The sequence below is a fragment of the Microcebus murinus genome, chromosome 8 (genome assembly GCF_040939455.1).
Source record: "Microcebus murinus isolate Inina chromosome 8, M.murinus_Inina_mat1.0, whole genome shotgun sequence".
In the NCBI taxonomy this organism is placed as follows: domain Eukaryota; kingdom Metazoa; phylum Chordata; class Mammalia; order Primates; family Cheirogaleidae; genus Microcebus; species Microcebus murinus.
The window spans coordinates 30,150,814-30,166,367 of NC_134111.1; the positions used below are offsets into that span (position 1 = coordinate 30,150,814).

A 15,554-nucleotide genomic window follows, 5' to 3' on the forward strand; every position below is an offset into this window, starting at 1 on the left:
GATATAATTCTTCCTATTAAATCTGAATGTCTTTTATTTCTTTTTTCTTGCCTAATTGCCCTGGGTAGAAATTCCAATACGAATACAAGTGGTGAAAGTTTTTTTCCTGATCTTAGGGGAAAAGCATGTGATCTCTCTTCAATAAGTATGATGATAGCTGTGGCTTTTTCATAGATGCGCTTTATCAGGTTGAGGAAATTCCCTTCTATTCCTAGTTTGTTGAGTGTGATATTTAAGTAACTGAATTAAAAATACTCATTAATGCATTTTGCACTGTTTTCAACATTTTGTATATTAGAGTCCACATCATATAGAGATTGCAGCAACCAAATTATTAACAGCATAGTCTGGTACTTCCACTTCCTAGCTGTGTGAACTTAGGCAACTTTAATTTCTGTGCTTCTGAGTTTCCTCATCTGTAAAACTGGGTTTGGTTTTAGTGCCTACCTCATAGGGCTTTATAAAAATTAAGGTATTTTACTTATAAATAAAACATTGGAATACCACTTGGCTCTTATAAGTACTAATATATCTTACTTGTTTTTAAGAATATGCATAATTTATGCATGGATAAATTCCAATATATTTTTTCACATGTACAGCTTATTTAGAAAGGTACTTCTTTAAAGGAATAACATTTTATTCAATGCTTTATTTCAGTCTCTTTTTTAACAATGATACTCATACATTTCTCTTAGTAGTAGAATCTTCAAGCAAATTTATCTATGGCTACTTATCTAGTGCTTATAAAATCAAGTAAGGTAAGACTCATAAACCTTTGTTTAATTATTGGAAAGTTTTTAAGTTAGTTGGTTTATGTTTATGCCTTGCCCGTTCCTGCAGCTGACTTCACTTCTTAAAAGCATGTTTTTGTTACAAAGCCATGTACCATGTCTGTAAAAAGCTTCAGAGGCATCTTCCTGGTTTTGATACATAGTTCGGCAGGCTACTTCCTTAGAAAACCTGAATGAATAGCTATGAAAAGCAACATATCTTGCCATGAGTACCTAGATTCATTAAGGATATCCTAAAATTTAAAAAATTATGTTTCTAGGCTTTTTATGTAAGAGTAAAACAAAATCATTTTATGTTCAGAGAATTCCTTTGGATATATATTGAAAGAGAGAAAGGAAACATATTTTCTTATCTTCTGTTGTTATGTGTTAGACGTATAGATCGGAGAAGTTTCAAAATGAGATTCTTTGGATTTTTTGTAGTCAACTATGAGAGCATCAGTTTAAACATGTTAATTTCTTTACATTATGGACAACCATTGCATATGATATACTGTCATCTGATAAAACATGAATACCATTTTTAAATCATTCTTTTAAAACTCTAGATTTAACTGACCCCCCTGCCCACTTTTGGTAAGAAATAAATATTTACACAAGCAACCATTTTTGTGCAACTCCTAAAACAGAGGTAAAATAACATAAAGACTCAGAGCACAGAAAACAGTTATCAGAAATCTATTTTGTTAAAGCAATTCCCTTTCTCTTTAAATCCTCCTTAAAACTTTATTGACTTTTAACATAATTTTCTAATTGTCTAACACAAAAAAGTTTAGAAGCAGTCTGATTATAAAGGATTATGATAGTATTTTGGTAGAAAAGAGATGGTCTACATTAAAAGAGGAATCTAGAAAATGAGAGACACATAGTGATATATAATAGTTTATCATAATAGATGAACTGGGATTATCAACTAAAACTTATTCTTTTCCTTTCTACTTATGAAGGCAGGGATGCATATGATGTATTTCAGAATGATTTTCTTCAAAAGTGGTTAAATTTTGACATTTGAAGAATTACAGTTACTTAGAAAATTAGTTATGTCAAATACCTCATTTATGCCGGGCGCGGTGGCTCACGCCTGTAATCCTAGCACTCTGGGAGGCCGAGGCGGGCAGATTGCTCGAGGTCAGGAGTTCAAAACCAGCCTGAGCAAGAGTGAGACCCCGTCTCTACTATAAAAAGAAAGAAACTAATTGGCCAACTAACATATATAGAAAAAATTAGCCAGGCATGGTGGCACATGACTGTAGTCCTAGCCACTTGGGAGGCTGAGGCAGTAGGATTGCTTGAGCCCAGGAGTTTGAGGTTGCTGTGAGCTACGCTGGCACCACGGCACTCACTCTAGCCTGGGCAACAAAGCGAGACTCTATCTCAAAAAAAAACCAAAAAAACCAAAAAAAAAAAAAAAACCTCATTTATGTAGTTTTTAGAGTATTTTATTTTCTTAACTTTCTCTTCAGGATGGCTTGATGAAAATAACAAGTACCTTTGCCCATTCATTAGGTTGACTGGCTTGCCTGTATTTAGTAAACTATGGTATGTTGGACTCAAAAAGTCAAGTAAACAGTCAATAATTATGTTAGATGCAATGGATGTAAAAGCAGCCTTTGTAAACTGTGAAGTGTTTTAGAGTTCATTCTTGGCTGTTTATATCAACTTCAAATCTACATTTTATTTTACTTTTACTATTAACTTTCGTTTTTAAAGAACATAGGATAGGTGAATATAAGAGGCCATATATGAGGCCAAATGACTTGGCCAGAGACAGAGACAACTAAGGATACACAGATTGGGGTGAACAATGGAGAGTTGCATGGATGTAATGAGAGCTAAGAATATGCAACTCTGTGATCTCACCAAGTGCTGCTTTTCTTCTTATCTTTTACCTCCAATCTTAATGGGTTTTTTTGAAGTCTTTCTCCTATTTATCATATATGTGGTCACATAATAAGTACCTACTAAATATTTGTGGAATTGTTAAAAACTGAGGAGTTTGAGCTTCATCCTGTCACAGTAGGAAGGTTTTCAAACTTTTAAGTCAGGATTGTCAGCTGAACAGGTATATGCTTTAAGAAAATGACTGTGTATTAATTGACTTGGGCAGATTAGAAACAGAGAACTCAGAAAGCTATTATAATCCAAGTGAGAGAGGTATGCAAGTTATGGGACCTTGAAAGCAAGGGGAATGTTAGAAACAAACATTTGGTGTAAATTCAACAATATTTGGTGACTGACTTGATTGATGGCCTTGTAAAAAAAGCTAGTTGTCAGAGGTGATTCTGAGGTTCCCAGCATTAAAGTTTATGATTTCATTAACCAATATGTAGAACAAATGTCAAAGTAGGATTGGGGACTGGGCAAAGTGGCTCATTCATATAATACTAGCACTCTGGGAGTCCAAGATGGGAGGATCACTTGAGGTCAGGAGTTTGAGACCTGCCTGAGCAAGGTGAGACCCCATCTCTACAAAAAGTAGAAAAATTAGCTAGGCATGGTGGCACACTCTTGTAGTCCTAGATCTCTGATGGCTGAGGCAGGAGGAGCACTTCAGCCCAGGAGTTTGACGTTGCAGTAAGCTATGATGATGCCATTGCACTCTAGCTTGGGTGACAGAATGAGACTCTGTCTTAAAAAAAAAAATGTAGGACTGGGATGAATAATATGGGTAGTGTTTTAAATATGTTCATTGTGCATTGGACTATGTGATATCCACCTAGAAAATGTTCACCAGACAAGTGGAAATTGATGACTTCCACTATTCATATGTGAGAGGTTAGACCTACATAACAGATTCTGAATAAATGTGAGTGGACAATATTAAATAAATGAAGTCCCCAAGTAAGTTATCTCTTCAGGAAGAATGCTGGTGGGAACTAAAACTTGAAGGAACATATATAAATATGGGCAGAAGATCCGTTAAGAGGGATTCCATAAAACAATTAGGAAAATAGGAACTCAGAAAAGTGAAGGATCATATAAGACAAAGGACAGATGACTTCAGTGGTGATGGTAATTAATGCAAATGTCTTTAGTGGTTTTTATAAAAGAAACTTTAATTTCAAGAGTGATGCATGTATGTTAAAAAAATACAGAAAGAGTTTAAAAAGATAGAAAGTGAAAAAGAAGTGTCACTCTCCATACCAAGTTCCTTAATAATTTTTCTTACATGTATAAGCATTTTTGTATTCTATTTTATGATGCAAAATTTTTCATATTTTAATATTTCTGAAATCAAGAGGTATCTTACAATAGATTTATATGTTAAATTTAATGAATTTTTTCTAGAAAGACTGGTATTAGATTAATACTATTTGAAAATCAAGGAGTAGAAAAATATACACATATAAATGAATAAAAATATATGTACTATATTTACAATTTATCAAAACAAAATATAGTAAATAAATATAAGCTATATGCTATATATATGATATACACATAAGCAAAATACATTGAAACACATATAGTCCCTCTTTTATATACAAGTGGATCAGGATTATATATATATATACTCTTTTAGAAGATACTTTTTAAACATAAAATGTTTTTGAAATAAATTTAGTTATATGTAAAATTATCATATTTCATCAGTTTTAAGGTGTACTTTTCATATTTTAACATCTCTGAATCCAGGTTATATTTGACCATTTCTAGCTTCTTAGATTTGGTCATAATATGATAACTAATTCTTTCTCTCTGCTGCATATTGTTCCATAGGAGTCTTTCATCAGTTTTCATCAAATTTCATCAATTTTTTTAACCAATCCATTATTTAGGGGTTGGGTTTTTTCATTGTTGGTGGTGGTTGTTTATTATGGTTTTAGGGTTATGTTTCATTTCAATTTTTAGCTTTTTACTATCACCAACAATAGTGTAGTGAACATTATTTTTCTACCTCAAATGTTGTCTTTATTTCATTTTATATAAATGCTTAGAAGCTAAGTTGCTAATATGTATACATTATGAAAACAGAATAGTAATTAAAGTCATATTTTTGCCTTTTTAAAATTCATTCTTCATATTGCAACCGTAGTCGTCTTTCTGAAAGGGAAATGTGATCATGACAAACGTAATGTAGTATATAAATTCTTTTGATATTCCTTCTGCTGGAAATACTGTTCCTGATTTTTCATTTTCTCACTCAGACTTCAGGGTTCAGCTTTGGTGTTATCTCTGAAGACTATCTTCAACCTCCAAGGTGTCTCCAGCATAGCTTGATGTCCCCCTATGCTAAACTCGTTTTTATACTTACCAGTTCACAGTGCAGATGCCTTATTTATTTTTCTGTCTCCCATAGTAGACTTCCTTGAGGGCTGGGACTGTAGCTAACACCAGGCCTATGGCTGCCACTTAATAGGTCAATAAATATTGAAAGAATGAATAATGCTGAAAAATGTTTTGTTTCTAAATATGTTTTTAAAGATGGGCTATAAAAAGTTCTTTGTGGATTATAAAAAGTTCTTAGCTATGCTGAAAAGGAAAGTTAAAAGAGAGATTTACAGAACTACCTGACAAGCTTAGAAGAAAATGAGAATTATATTGGTAGGAGAAGTACCTGCTTTCTTCTCCAAAAAGCCATCTAAGAGGAAGCAGTAACTAAAATAAAGATATGTTCAGTAGATCTGTTAACTAGCCAGCCAGGCATTGAGAATTGTATGTCAAGAAGTAAATAACTTTAGAAAGGAAAAGTTACTAAAAGTTTGATATAGAGAAATTCAATTTTGGTTATTGGATGGCTGAATATTACCTTCCATACCTGATAACCAGAGTGTTCATCTTAGCTCTTACTATAAATAGTGAATGACTTCGCCCAGATGTTTCCCTCCCACATTCCCCACATACACCAAAAGGAAACAACAGATCAATCCTTTGTCCTTCAGTTTCTCAGGATGAGGCATTATATGAATTTGAGTTTAAAAGAAGGTCCCTAACCTGGGTTATTTTGGTAATAGGAACAATGAAAGTAATACCACCTTTTTTTCCCCTAGCTTTTTATAATATATTTAAATAGCAGTTGGCAAGCTCTTATCCAGCATGACTATCTGACAGATAGTAGTCACATGTACAACACACTTCTTACTCAAAAAAGCATGTCAGAATGCCCTTTTTTGAGAGAGAGAGAAAGAGAGAGAGATAGGGGGAGAAAATATAGTATAAAGATAATCCTTTTTTTTTTTTTTTTGAGACAGAGTCTCACTCTGTTGCCTGGGCTAGAGTGCGGTGGCGTGAGCTTAGCTCACAGCAGCCTCAAACTCCTGGGCTCAGGCAATCCTCCTGCCCCAGCCTCCCGAGTAGCTGGGACTACAGGCATGTGCCACTATGCCCAGCTAATTTTTTGTATGTATTTTTAGTTGTCCAGCTAATTTCTGTCTATTTTTTTAGTAGTAACGGGATCTCGCTCTTGCTCAGGCTGGTCTCCAACTCCTGACTTCAAATGATCTGCCCACCTGGGCCTCCCAGAGTACTAGGATTACAGGCATGAACCACCACGCCCGGCCCATAAGGATAATCTTGAATTCTCCTTAAAAATAAATAAAATATTTTGCAAACTCTGATGCTTAATTAATAACAACAAATTATTAATACTATGATCCCCTAGTTGGGAAACTCTATTTTAAAAACCATGTCTGCATACATTACTTTACATACATATAATACATGTATTATTGATCTTCACAATAGCCCTATACCTTTAATAAAATAGATTCTAGTATCCTGAACCCAATGACAAACCATTTTTTAAAGTCACACAATAAATAATAAGGAGTAGAGCAGAAGATTAGTCTCAAGTTTCTTGTTTCATGGGCCTGTTCTTTTTCATTCATACCACATTTCCATATTGTGGACTGAAAATGACAGCACAAAAAAGTAATGCATAAATTTTATACACACACATACTCGTATACACACATGCATATGCATGTATATGTATGTGCATGTATGCATTTATTTTGTCAGTGAACCACTCTAAATATCTGAAAAATACTCTTATCAGCAAATATCTTAGACTTCACTTCTACCTCTGTCCTAGAAAAACTTTAATTAAAATTAATGTATTTCATATGCATAAAATGTTTACACACATTTATATTTAGTATATAACTATAATTCCTGTTGTTTAAGAAAATAATCTGGCATCTGTTTGAATATTTCTATCAGTGTAACTGTAAGACAATGCAAAGTTTTGATCTCTAACAGTTGAAGCTTTAGATCTATTTATTTTAGGATAGCAATTTCAGATTGCTTTTTGTCATTTTTATAAAGATCTCCAAAATGCCATCCAGCCTCAGCTTAAAGATCTTCACACTTCCAGAGAATTAAAAGCAGCAAAGAACTGTTAGCAGTATTGACAAAGAAAATGGAACACAAGGATGACTGAAGAAAACTCAAGGAACTTCCTGACCAAAACAGTGACTCAGATGATAGTCTTATGTCTAAAAAGATAGGCTCAGTGAAAATAAAGCTGATACATTGTACTAAGAAGGTTGTCACTAAATTGAAAGTGTCGCTGAGCATAAAAACAAGGAACATTTTGTTGGTAATAAGTCTTAAGACTTATGGCAGTTGATGAAAATGTTGATATTTGGGGGAAGAACTCATTAATTCTGTATCTACTTGCTTTTTTGTGGCTGTACAGTATAATAATTGATCTTTCAGACATTACAAATATAGTTCACTGAATAAGTGAATAAGCAAAAGTAGAATTTGGGACTCATTTAATTTATCATTAGTTAATATGAGACTTTAAATTTTTTAAAAATTTCTGTACTAATTTCCATCTATAGAATTGTTAAACATAATTTTAGTGGCATTTTGAAATTTGGACTACCTCCCTAAATAACATTTCCAAAATTTTTGAATTAATAAAATTTTTCTATTATTGAAATATTTGTGATTCAAATACTGTCTTAAAATTAAAGTAATTTAATGACATGGCACACATTTGGCTGACTTCTGTATGCCTTAAAATAACTCCGTTTTAGACCCATGGATTTAGAAGCAGTCTTTGAACATTTAGGAAAATAATAGCTTCAAGCCCATGTATTTTTGTCCTAAAAGAGAATACTATAACCATCATTTTGTTATTTTGAAAAATATTAATATAAACTTTATTTGTTTATATAAACTTTATTTGTAACATAAACTTTAATTGTTTAAATGAACTTTATCTTCTGGTTTCTCCTGACATCTCTCAATTTTTTCTACATGGTAGTTAGAATCACTGTACTTCTAGTACTGACACATTATAGTAATGATCCTGTGCACTTCAGATGCCATTTGAGTATCATTTTTTTATAGAATGATACAGTAAATGATGAACTATGTCACTGAAACCATGTAAAAATATTTTTAATGTGTTGTTTGCTATGACAGGGCTATTTCTGCTTGTTACTGTACAAACATCTAGAAACAAGCATGTAGAAAATTTTCACCAAATTTGAAATGTTTGTCTTAGATTGTCTAACAAAGTATAAGCCATGTGATGTAAACAAAATTCACTTTAAGACCAGAGGAACCTGTCTCACAGACCAGTTAAATTACCATACCGAAAAGGTTTCTATGACTCCTGATCAGGAGAAACATACCTGTATATTAAGTCACTGTAGAAAGAAAAAACAATGGTATTAGATATAAATCTCCAATCAAAAGTCCCAAGGATGGACCTGCCAAATTGCAGGCTTTGATTTGCTATCTAGCTCTTTCTTGTGTAACATGCTCCAGGGTGAATAGCAGTAGGAATTTACTTACTTAGTTATGGTTAATGATTCTCCTAGGCAAGGTTGGGGAGACTAGCTAATATGTAATATATTTTTCAAAGCTCGCCAAAGGTGATTAGAATCAAAATAGTTTGGGCACATAAAAAGTGAAGCTTTACTTACCTGAAAACTACATTCATCCATAACATCTCATTTCTTGATAGCAAGAGGTGAATGAGAAGTTTTTGCCATAAATTGCAATATAGAGGTTATTCAAAAGGCTTTATTTTCTTGCTCTTTTTGTAAAGAGGATTTATAGATCAATTTATCTTATCAACTAATTGCAATGATCACTTGTCCATATTCTTAAATAAAAATTAATGACGATTTGTTAGTTTAAATGACTCTCCTTTTACTGTCCTTACAAACATTGGAGTCTGAGTTTTTTGAGTTCAAGGAGTATCTCTTGGTCATCTTTAAACTACTGACATCTAGATACGCTGTGTGACATGTAATGAGTGTTCTGCAAATCTTTAATGAGTGAATGAAAGAATGGCCTGTCTTCTTTTCTCACATTCTACTTGGGGTTCCTCTACATGTAAGCCGTGTATGCTTCTTGTTCTTTTACATCATCACATGTCATTCTTTCTATCTGGAAAGAGATTCCATCTTATTTACACTCACAAAATATAAGGCTTAAGTGGAGACTTTGTAAGCTCATCCTGTCTGGTAGCACCTCCCTCACTATATAGAACACCCTCAGTATTACAGAGCTATGTGTCTTAATAATGACAAATGAGTTGATATTTTAGACAAATTGTTAGTCATTTTCATAGTTGTTATAAACATAAAATCTAATTCTAACCAGCATCTAGCACAGTGCCCAGCACCTAAAATAGCCACACAATATTTGTTGAACGAGTAGACAGAAGAGAAGAAGGAACATAGGGGGAAGGTTGAAAGATCAAATTGTTTTTCTGCTTTCCCACCCAGGCAGAGGTAGGCATGCTTATCGTAGCCAACTATTAAGAGAAAATAGGAAAATTATTAGAAAAGATTTAAGAAATCAAAAGCATGGTCATCCATATTCTATTATAATATAATAATAATGTAATAAGAGCAAACAGTAATACACTTATCGACAACTAAAGTCACCACTATAATTATAGCACATTGACTGAATTTGTCAACTAGAAGAGTTCCCAATTTTCATAAGAACTAATTTGCATTATCAGGAAAGGTTACATTGTGTTTATTCTGTTAAGAAAATAGGAAAATTATGTGCATTTAGAAAAATCCCCTTAAATATTTTAAATGATAAACAGAGTGCTATGTTTTAATTATCTGGAAAAATCTTCTTCACTTAAAGTTTCTAATTCCTTAATGGTTACAAATGAGTAAGATGTTATTGTCTTTTCAGCATGATGGTCTCTTCATGTAAGGAGTGTGTGTATTTATGTGTATGTATTCTTTTGTGGAGACTCCTCACTAATGATCACTTTGCACATAGTCAGCTTAGAGTTAAACATGTTTGATAAGTGGCCTTTCCATTGTTTTAGAGTAAAGAGCATTGAAGCCAGACTTGAGCTATGATTCTGCCCATGTAATCATTCCAAGTTTATTTCCTCATTAGTAAAATGGAAATAATTATGCTTATTGCATAGATATATTACAAGGCTTAATTGAGAGAATCTACTGAGCACAGTGTCTGGCACTGTGAAACTGCCCAATAAGTAGTCGAAACTATTATTAAAGGATTGCAAATAGAGAATTTTTAGGATCTGCTCCTTCACATTCTTATTTTTTCAGAGACCTCAAGTCTACTATTCAAAAAGTGGAATAGAAATAAAATATACATAGACGATTCATAAATTATCTTTTGTTGTTTTCACCTCTTATTGTAAACAAAAATTCTCCAGGCTTTCAATAGGAATGAATCTTCAGTGAAGTACACCCATATGGCAATTTTGAAATGTAAAAGCGAACTGCCTTTTTAATATTGAATAAGCATAGAAATCAAATTATGTTGCTTAAAAAGGAATCCTCATACATCTTTTCCCATCTTGCATAACACAAAAATAGCTAACTGCTTTGCTCATAAAAAATCATATTTAGAGGGTGACTAAGCATGAAACAGTTCCCAAACAAATCTGAGAAATTTAGGCAGGAGTGAAATTGAGATTTCAGTCTCTTAATCTAGGTTAGTTCAGTGAAGGTAGACTGGTAAATTTTTTAAATCATCAATTAATCATATATCATTTTTCAAGATAGTTTGGATTTTGCCGAAATATCAAAATCTGATAGGATTTGATTGAAACCAGAACCTGGTTCTATAAGGTATGGCTACTAGGTACTTTTTTCTTTATAGGCACACATACATATTTTCATAGTAATATTTGTTCATTTACTTAAAATTCATGAAACAGTAAAATCTTATCTGAAGAATGGCTTAGAAATTTAACATATCTTATATATTCATATACTACCTCACTACATAAAAATAATTGGATGGCCCATGTTTAACAGGAATGTGGTTTTTATTTAAAAGTGGGGATGTTGACAGTACTATACCAGAATGTTTATTAAAAAAAAAAATCACAGGCCGGGCGCTGTGGCTCACGCCTGTAATCCTAGCTCTTGGGAGGCCGAGGCGGGCGGATTGCTCAAGGTCAGGAGTTCAAAACCAGCCTGAGCAAGAGCGAGACCCCGTCTCTACTATAAATAGAAAGAAATTAATTGGCCAACTGATATATATATATAAAAAATTAGCCGGGCATGGTGGCACATGCCTGTAGTCCCAGCTACCTGGGAGGCTGAGGCAGAAGGATCACTCGAGCCCGGGAGTTTGAGGTTGCTGTGAGCTAGGCTGATGCCACGGCACTCACTCTAGCCTGGGCAACAAAGTGAGACTCTGTCTCAAAAAAAAAAAAAAAAAAAAAAATCACAGTTTGTGTCTCTGAACACATCATTTAGAGGGATTATGCAATCACTTATAAAGGAAACCAGAAAGGTTATCTCTGCTATTCCTTAGGCTTAATAGTAGTCTAACTTCTGTTTCTTAATCTTTAAAAGAGCATACATGTATTTTCAGAACAATCTTTGTATAATTTTTTCCTGGAGTTATTAAATGCCATTTAGGGTATTTCAAGAGATTTGGTATTATAGTTTACCTTATAAATCTTAGATTTACATATATACCATTCCAAGTATGTTATTCCTAGTAGAATATTGAGGTATGAATTTGTCCTTATTTATCTCTACCTTTTGACTTCCATTTGGATAAACTTTCCTAGTTTGACATTTCTGCTTTTACTTAGTTTTCTTCTTTGTTTTTCTTGTCATTTTGGTTGTCAAATATAAAAAGTAGTATGTTTAAATAAAACCATACTGTTTCCAGAAAAGAAAAGTTAAATATACTGTTTTTAACTTACTTTGAAAAGGAAGAAAAATTACTGTCCAAAAACTAACATTACATTAGGAAAGTTTATTTGCAGAACAGGGGTTATGGAAAGCAGGTATCCAGTCTATTGCAATGAATTTCATAGACATTCCCAAGAGAAAATATTCCTCCAGAATGTTCCAGAATATGAAAGAAAAAAAAAGTTTCTGCTAATAGCCATGTATCAGCCAGGCTTTGAACTAAATTTGATATTCCTTACTGTTAATCATGGCCAGCTCTTATTTTATCTTAACTTTAGACAGATAGGCAGACAGACATAAAGAAATAGAGATACATACACATATATACATATATGTGAATATTGAAATTTGTGGCACTGAAACAAGGAAAATATTCAGTACTTTAAGTGTGTGTGTGTGATTTTTGTTTTTTGTTCTTAGAAACAGAATCTTGCTCTGTCACCCAGGCTTAAGTGCAGTGGCAAGATCATAGATCACTGCCTCAAACTTCTGGGCTTAAGCAATCTTTCTGCCGCAACCTCCCGAGTTGCTGGCGTTATAGGTGTGAGCCACTGTGTCCAGCTCTTAAAGCATGTTTTTTATAAAATGCCATATAGCTGGGTTTTGCTTTATAATCTAATCTGAAGTTCCCAATATTTAGGTGTATTATATTTCCCTTTGCACCTTGATAATATGGAAATTCTGTGGTTTTTATTCTGATGTTTGTTACCTAACACATTTTTTCTCAATTGTGTGAAAACTACAAATCAAATATACACCCCCCCCACCAATGTACTGTATTCCCCTCTTCTATATCAAAGCTTGAGAATGTTTTAATTCCCCATTTCATTCTGCCTCCCAGATGAGACCTTTAGGATGCTTTTACTTTCTGCCACCCTCTTCTAACTCCTGTTTTGCTGACATAGTTAAATGCTTTTGCTTCTAGGTTTATTAGCTTTTTCCTTTATCATGTATTTCTTCTATTTTAGGAATTCTAGCTGGATGTGATTGATTGCTCACACCTGTAGTCTCAGCTACTCAGGAGGCTGAGATGGGATGATCACTTGAGCCCCGGAGTTAAAGACCAACCTGGGCAACATAGTGAGACTCTGTCTCTAAAAAATAAAAATAAAAGAAAGCATTCTTAGTTAGTTGTTATATTAAAATGCCCAATCAGAAACACATTATCCATTTAGTTTTAACATGTGCATTGTGAGGGTTAATGCATGGTTTTCCATTTATCTTCCTCTATCTTGAGATTTCTATTCTGATTCATATGTTGTTTTGTTCAAGTACTTTCTTGAGTATTTTTCTCAAGAGGGGTGTAAGGGTGATATTATCACTCAGTCTTTTTATATCCACAATTGCCTTTCTTCTAACCTGGAAAATGAATGATAATTTGGTTGGGCAGAGAATTCTTTGCTGGCAGTCCTTTCCTATCTGTCCTTAGTATTTTAATATCTGCCAGCTTCAAGTATTAAAGATAGGAAGCATTATTTTTCTTTAGTGACTTTTTTCTTTCTGAAAACTTGTAAGATTTTCTCTTAATCATTAGAATATAGGAATTTTACCAAAATATGTGTTGAGTGGCGAGAGGTCCAAGATTCTTTGCTCTGTGAGCTGTAAATGTACTACTGGTAAGCTTACTCACAATTCCTTGAGGCAACAGAAGGATTATTTTGGTTAAAGTTCTCCTTAGCACTATAGAGCAACTCCGATCATCTTTATGTCTGCTTGGAAGTCTTCCACAAATACCAACCAGACCTCCTAGTACCACACACGTGGGCAGGCAGTTACTTGCAGTAAAGGCCAGCATCTCAGGACTGCAAGTTTTGACTCCTCAGCCACAGCTCCTTCAGCCTCTATCAGCCACAGCAGGGAACAGAATTGAGTACCTGATCCTTCCTTCTGAAATCCCAGCATGTCCCATGGCCTTCCACATTTTCTGAGCTATCTGGTCACCAATCTGCTATAGATCATAGGGAGGGGTACCAAAATTGGGAGATAAAGGCATCAGGGACACACTCTCAGGTGTCCATTGTCCCAATGAGTTAAATAGAGAGAATGTTTTTAATTTCACAGTCCAGATTTTTCAGAGAACTATAGAATCATGGTCTTTTATGTACTCTAATTATGATGTCTCGATTTACAAATAAGGACTTGGGACAAGGAACTATTTTCTGTGTTTTTATGTATTCAGATTGAGTTTATAATCTGGGGGTTAGGGGGAAAGGAATGGTCATGCAGACGTTATAGATAAATTATAAGTAACAAAGGGAGAAGTAGAAATTTTGGCTAAAAAAATAAATTTCAGAAGATTGGATATAAAGAAAATTTACAAATGAACAAATTAAACAGTGTATGATGAGATAGTGATTGCTTTCTGAGTACATTTATTGTGGCCACCACCAAAGATTTGTGATCTCTTTCCAGAAAAATTTTTGGTCGTGTAGTTCTTTCTTTTAATTTTTCCCTTACTAAAAAGAAGGCAGTGAAACATTCATTAGGTCAATAAAATTATCTGACTGAAAAATGTGAGGTTTCATCAGTTGCCAGTCAAAACAGTAGCTAAATTAGGCAGCAGCTGGCTTTAAGCAGCAATCTTACTTAGAAAATCCTTAAGAAAAGAATCTTCGGTCCAGTTCATTGAATCCAACACCTTAAGTAAATCTATTATTAGAGACTTGTGACTCTTCTTAATGCCCTTTAAATCCTTTGCCTAAGTTTCCTAAATCCTCCTGTTTGTAGCCAACAGGTCTGTTCTTCCTGATTTTCTCACTTAACACACAGCATTTGTATGTCATACCACACTAGGCTTAGTCTTCCTGAAACTTTTTAATATTATTATTCACTACAAAGGTTTTCAATTGCTAAGCCCATTCTTCCGACTAATTTTGAACCAGTCATTATCTATACCATTATTTCTGTTTTATCCTGTGCTCCATCCAATTTGGGCCACTCTATCGCTCTCAGCACTATCCCTGCATTGCCCCTCTTTTGTTCCTTTTGTGATTTTTCTTTCCTTCACCTATTCCCTCTTTGCCTGTTAAAATCTTACCCATCTTTTATTAAGGTCCATTCTAAAACTTCACCTCATAGGATGTGACAGATGAAAAATATAGTCATTGCCACATAACAATGTGCATATATAACAGTGGTCCCATAAAATTGTAATAACATATTTTATTGGACCTTTTCTATGTTTAGGTATGTTCAGATACATATACTTACCATCATGTTACAATTACCTATAGTATTCAGTAGAGTAATGTGCTGCACAGATTTGTAGCCCGGGAATAATAGGCTATACTATATAGCCTAGGCATATAGTAGGCTATACCGTCTAGACTGGTACATACAATCTATGATGTTTGCACAACAAAATCACCTAAGGAGGTTTTTGCATAAAATATTAGGTTGGTGCAAAAGTAATTGCAGTTTCAGACCGAGAATTTTAAATCATTATAACTAGGCTAAAACACATCTTTATTAATCAAAATAGGAACCATTACAATCAACACATTTTTTTGCCAACAAGAAATAAGTTTGTTTATTCCTGTAGCATAAAAATCTGTGCTTCGGGGAACTCTGGAAAGCATTTTCTACATCCTGCTGGTTGTGGAAGTGTTTTCCCTGCAAAAAGTTGTTGAGATGATTGAAC

General features: G+C 33.8%; 1 protein-coding gene across 4 annotated transcripts in view; it reads left to right on the plus strand.

The window, feature by feature from the left end:
• Nucleotides 1-15,554, plus strand: part of MBD5 (methyl-CpG binding domain protein 5) — a 399,974-nt gene that overhangs the window by 102,084 nt on the left and 282,336 nt on the right. The window contains exon 2 of one of the 4 annotated variants that reach the window (XM_076005506.1): nt 699-761. The exons of the other annotated variants lie outside the window; for them this stretch is intronic. The gene's annotated coding sequence lies outside the window, so the exon portion shown is untranslated. The remainder of the gene's footprint in view (nt 1-698; nt 762-15,554) is intronic. 4 annotated transcript variants of the gene reach the window in all.